This window comes from Eretmochelys imbricata, chromosome 3, assembly GCF_965152235.1.
Source record: "Eretmochelys imbricata isolate rEreImb1 chromosome 3, rEreImb1.hap1, whole genome shotgun sequence".
Classification (NCBI taxonomy): Eukaryota; Metazoa; Chordata; order Testudines; family Cheloniidae; genus Eretmochelys; species Eretmochelys imbricata.
In genome coordinates this window covers 92,689,379-92,695,378 of record NC_135574.1, presented here as the reverse complement: position 1 = coordinate 92,695,378, position 6,000 = coordinate 92,689,379, and positions in this window count along the sequence as shown.

The window sequence follows — 6,000 nt, the reverse complement described above, 5'->3', positions numbered from 1 at the left end:
TGCAGGACCATTAATCACATTCTGCTATGAAGAACTGTGAGTCTTGGAGATGTGCGTGAAATAGTGGATGGCTTTGTGGCAATGGGATTCCCTAACTGCGGCAGGGCAATAGATGGCAGGCATAACCCAATTTTGGCCCCAGTCCATCTTGCCATGGAGTACATCAACATAAAAGGGTACTTCTCTATGGTATTTCAGATGCTTTTGGATCACCATAGGAATTTCACTAACATCAACGTGGGGTGGTCAGGGAAGGTGCATGATGCGTGCATCTTTAGGAACACTGTCCTGTATAGAAAGCTGCAACCAGGGACTTTCTTTCCAGACCAGAAGATTCCAACATAGGATGTTGAAACACCCACAGTGATCCTGGGAGACCCAGTGTACTCCTTACTCCCATGGCATATGAAGTCTCACATGGGAAATCTGGACAGCAGCAACGAGTGCTTCAACAACAGGCTGAGCAGATGCAAAATGACTGTAGAATTTGTGTTTGGCAGATTAAAAGCATACTGTAGCTGTCTTTATGGCAGGTTAGACCTAAATGAGGAAAATATTCCCAGGATCATAGCAGCCTGCTGTGTGCTCCATAATATTTGTTAGGCTCAGGGTGAAAAATTTCCCCCAGGGTAACGCACGGAGGCCAATATAACCTGCTGGCTGATTTTGAGCAGCCAGATACCAGGGCTATTGGAGGGGCACAACAGGAAGCTATTTGAATCAGGGAGGTTTTGAGGCACCATTCTGACAATCAGAACCAGAACTGTGTCTTTCTATACAGCACCCTGCCCTGCTTTATTAAGTTGCCACCTTGCATGAAAATTTCGATGATTCCTGCCCATGATCTGTAGTCTTTAAATGTTCTAGTTGCCACTGTGTATTAATTCCAGCAGCAACCACCATGTTTAGGAGACAAATAACAGTATGTTTTTATTAAATACCAATAAACAACACACACAAAACTCTTGGTGGAAAGGGAGATCACAGTGAAGGACAGTGTAGGCTCTCCGAGCAGTGTGTAACTCCAGCTATCATTTTGGAAGTTGTCTGAAGGGGTGGAGTGAATGGGGTACTGAGATGGGCCGGGAGGTTACAAGGAATGTGTGGGAGGAGTTTGGGGAGCACATAGCAAGCATTTCTGTATTGGCTGCAGGGGTGAGGGTGAGCATGCATATATTCTCCCTGAAACATGATTAGAGACTTCAACATAGAATCATAGAAGATTAGGGTTGGACGAGACCTCAGGAGGCCATCTAGTCCTCTTTGCTCCTCCTTGGTTGCTTCCTTATCTGGCAGAGGCACTCTGCAGGTATGTAGAGGGTGGCCCTGAAGGCCACATCTGCAGAAGAACCAGAAACAATAAACAGAAGCATGATTGTTAGTGCACTCACAGCATCAAATCATTATAGTGAAATGCACCTCTTTTTAAAATGCACCTCCCTTGGCAAGCACACAGCTCAGTGAACACCCTAAACATGCAGAGTTCGGCTAGGGGAAGGATACTAAACAAAGGGAAAAGCGTTTAGGCAGTTTTTAAAAAGGGATTACTGCAGGTGAGGAGAGACAAAACTGTAAATTCTTCTACCATTTTTCACAGGTGGGGGTCACTGAAGCTGATATTTCACTCCTGAGGGTAAGCCAGGATGCCAGGGTGCATCTTTTGCATGCGTGTGGCTTCAAACCAGGTCCCTATGCTTCTCTCCTGTGTGCCACTTTGGTCCCTGCACAAGTGAAAGTTTCATACAGTGGGGGGATGGAACAAAGAAGCTCTTCCAGGGAACCTCCAGTAGAGGATTGGTGAGTACCTAGAGACCTCCTAGAGAGCTCTCTGGAAGATTCCCATGAAATCTCGGTGTGCATTAACACACTGTTCTGCTACACTGCTTAGCTGCACAGGGGAATATGAAACATACACAAACACAGCTAGTCTTGTATATTTCTATCTCTTCACCCACTTCTAGAATATAACAAAGCAAAGGACTGCTCGACCTGATATAAATGAGCAGCATCAACTTAAAAAGATCACTTACCAGATCTCTCTCTCCTGCATCATGAGTGCCAGAGATGGCGTGCTGGGACTGGTTTGAACCCTCCTGGGTCAAGAAGAGGTCCTCGCTCGCCACGGTACTGGATAACCTTGTCACTTGTCCCATCTCATCCTCCAACTCGACCTCCTCATCCATGACTTCATCCTCGGGGTTGAGTATGCTGTCTGCAGTCCCCAGCCCACTGAACTATCCACAGGGCTGTTGGTGGTGGAAGGGAGGTAGCTGCCAAAGATGGTGTCCAGCTTCTTGTAGAAGCATCAGGTCTTCGGCACAGCATCAGAGAGACGGTTTGATCATGAGAAATCTGATCACAGGTATAGAAGTTCCTATGTCTAGAGTGGAGCTGGGACTGCACAGCCTCTTCTCTCCACAGTGCCATCAGATTCAGCAATTCAGGTGTGCTCCAAGCGGAAGACCATTTGCTGCGTGGCACGCCATGGTCAACTGGGAAGATGTGATATGAACTGTCCATGCCAAGGAAACAGAAAGTGAAATTTCAAAAATTCTTGTTCCTTTAAAGGGGGAGGGACTGATGCCTGTTTACCGGGCGGCAGAGCAGTGGAGTTCAAACTGCTGACCAGAGCAGTCAGGATTGGCATTGTGGGACACCTCCTGGAGGCCATTTACAGTGACATAACCAAGCTCAGTGTCTACACTGACACTTTGTCAAAATAACTTTGCTGCATAAAGCTCTACACCTCTTGTCAAGGTGGTTTTTGTTTGTGTGCAAAGCAGGAGAGTTTTGTCAGTGGAAAGAGCATTGTAGTATGTACAGTTCTACTGTTATGTCAACAAAGGCTGACTTTTGTCAACAAAACTCTGTAGTGTAAACAAGGCCTAAAGAACACCACCACTTTTAGTGCCTCTTAAACTGCTGAGTATGTTCTCATTTTCTCCTATTTCTGTGGCCTGTTGAATAGCCTGCTGCATAGAGTTACATTATCATTAGAAAGTGAAAGTTTATTTACAAAATTATAATGCAATATAAGCACAAAATTTCACAGAGTATAACTCAGGTCTCAAGGATCAGGAACAGAAGAAATGTTTTGGAGTACATGAGATACAGGTTCAAATGTACACTTATGCTACACTGGTAGTGTTGTTTAATTTTAGATCGCTCCCTTTTAGTGTCTTAATTTTGCTCTACAGACCTGATTATTATACTCAAGGCTAAGTGAATCTACATTCAGATGCAGGCTTCCAGGGGGCACTACATTAATCTTCAGTGCTATTCTGTCCTTTTCCTCCTTTTGTTCTTTACAAACTTTTTTAGTTTTAAAAGCTACCTGCCAAGATTATACTAAAAAAAATCAGAATTTGTTTACAAAATCCCTAACTAAGTCAAACATATAGGCCATGTCTACACTTACTGGGGATCGATGCTGCTGCAATCTATGCAGAGGGGGTCGATTTAGCAGATCTAGTGAAGACTGGCTAAATCAACCACAGAGCACTCTCCGGTCGACTCTGGTATTCCACAGGAAAGAGAATAAGGTAAGTCTCTGGGAGAGCATGTCCTGTCAACACGGCATGGTGTAGAAACTGCAGTAAGTCAACCAAAGCTACATAACTTAGGTCAACTTGTCCCAGTAGTGTAGACAAGGCCATAGATGGCTATTTTAAAATGTGATTAGCACTAGAGCTTGCAAATAACTGGTTTTGGGGGTTTGCTGAAAAATCAGGGGGAAAAATTGATTTGACCCAAACCAAAGCTGAACATTCAAATAAACTTCAGCAAATTAGAAAAATCAGCAAAACATGTATTCAACCTGAAATGAACCATTTCATTTCTTGGTACTTTTTAACATAAAAGAAAAGGAAATAAAAGGCTAGATTCACAAAACAGCTGGAGGAGAAACTGCCACTGCCTCCCTTCTAACTTTTAGCGCAGTGGTCAAGGCACTAACTTGGACATGGGTGACACTAGTTCTATTTCCCTCTCCTCCTGATGTGGAGCAGATACATGAACTTGGGTCTCCCATGGAAGTCTCCCCTCACCATCAGGCTATAGAGTCACTCTCACTCTCTTCTTTGTCCCAATCACTATACAAGTATTTTATAGACCATCATGTCCTCTTCTAGCCATTTTGTGAATGGCATTTAAATCCCCAAAATAAAATAAAGTACTGTTTTGGTTGAAACAATTCAGGGAATTTGTGTAAATTCAAAAATAGTTTCAGATTGACCAAAACTGCATTTTTCAGTAAATAAACTATTTGGTTGAAAAATTTCACCCAGCTCTAATTAGCACTAATTCAGTAACATTAGAGCCAATCATTAACCCACTAGAATCTCAGCTCCAGATTTCCTGCTGTCTATTTCAGAGCAAGTGACATCACAGCCATCACAATCATAAGGCAGTACATTGGAAAAGCTAAGAAACTTTCTGGGCAATTCCTGCTGCTACTGCTAAAGTATTGGCAAAATTCCCATTGACGTCAATGGCAGCAGGAGCAGGCTGGAACACCTTCTTTCTCAGCAATGTCCTTTTGGACTAAAATTAACCAAACATAATTTCAGCCCTCAAATGAACATCGTTTTTAGGGTGACCACATTTCCGAAAAGGGAAAATGGGACACTGCCTAGGGCTAGCCAACACCCGTGCGGGGCTGGACTGGCCCGAGATACTCGCCTGAGCCCTCCCTCTCCTCATGTGGGGCTGTTGTTTCCCCCCACACATTCCTCTGCACCCCACTAGGGGTTGTAATCCACTCTTTTGGCAAAACTGGGCAACCGATCATCAGCTGGCAAGAGCAAACGGGACAAATGCCGGTTTTGCCAAAAAAGTCAGCATGGCCGGGACAGGGTTTAGCAAAGGGACTACCCCGACCAAAACAGGACATATGGTCACCCTATGTTTTTCTTGATAGTTTCAACAAAAGTGGGTTGAGTGGCTATTGAGCATGAAAGGATGCATGTGTGCATTTAATTAAAAGTAACTCAGAAACTAGCTAATTATTTCACTTACAGGTTTAGGCCCAGATTTTTAAAGGTATTTAAGCACCTATAGAAACAGAATGGTTCCTAGTGGGATTTTCACATGAGAGTTAGGCACCCAGGCACTTCTGAAAATCCCACAGGTGCCTATCTTTAAAAATCTGGCTGTTAATCCCTAATGACAATAGGTGCCTTAGACATTTATGAAGACATGTGGTTCACAAATTATTAAAAGTTCTAAGTGTGGCCACTAATTTTTATTAATGCTTTTGAATGTGAAAATTAATTTTCATTAATGTTTTTGAATTACTAAATCCAGAGCTCAGTGTCTGGCCAGCGCAGCCAAGCCAGTCACTGGGCAGATGCATGAAATAGCTGGGGAGTGACAAGAAATATTCCCCTTTAGGGTGGGGAGCATCAGCTGAGCCATTCTTTGAAGGCTACTTCAGTCAAATGACTAACATAACCTCTACTGACTCTCCATGGAGCAATGGAGAATCTGAATCTGTGCCCAATTCTTCCCCTTGTCTAATGATATGAACTTCCTATAGCTTTGGCATTGACAGCACCATCCAAGATGCCCCTAGTGCCTTCTCTTCAACAGCTATTTTAGGGGACCAGAGACAGAATTAATTCCTCATAACAAAGGAACTCAGTATCCTAACATCACAGTGAAAATGAAATATTCTTTACATGGGCCTAGAGACTATAAATGGATTGACTTGCAAGACTTTTAGCAGCCTTTTGGGAAGAAGGTCACTTAAGTCCTACATAAAGATTCATGGTCTTTTGGTGTTCTCTTTTTCCTCTCATTAGAAAGGTTTTTTTCTCCTGTTTTGAATTCCAGAGTCATCCTACTGGTACCTAGCTCATCATCAGAGTTCAAGTACTGTGCTCTATCATGTCTGTCAATAAATCCTATTCTCTTTGGACAGTAATCTTCATCTGGCCCAGAGGACATGTCCTAATTCACATTCTTCTCCTTCAGTGTTAGAGCCATCCAGGACGTTGGATA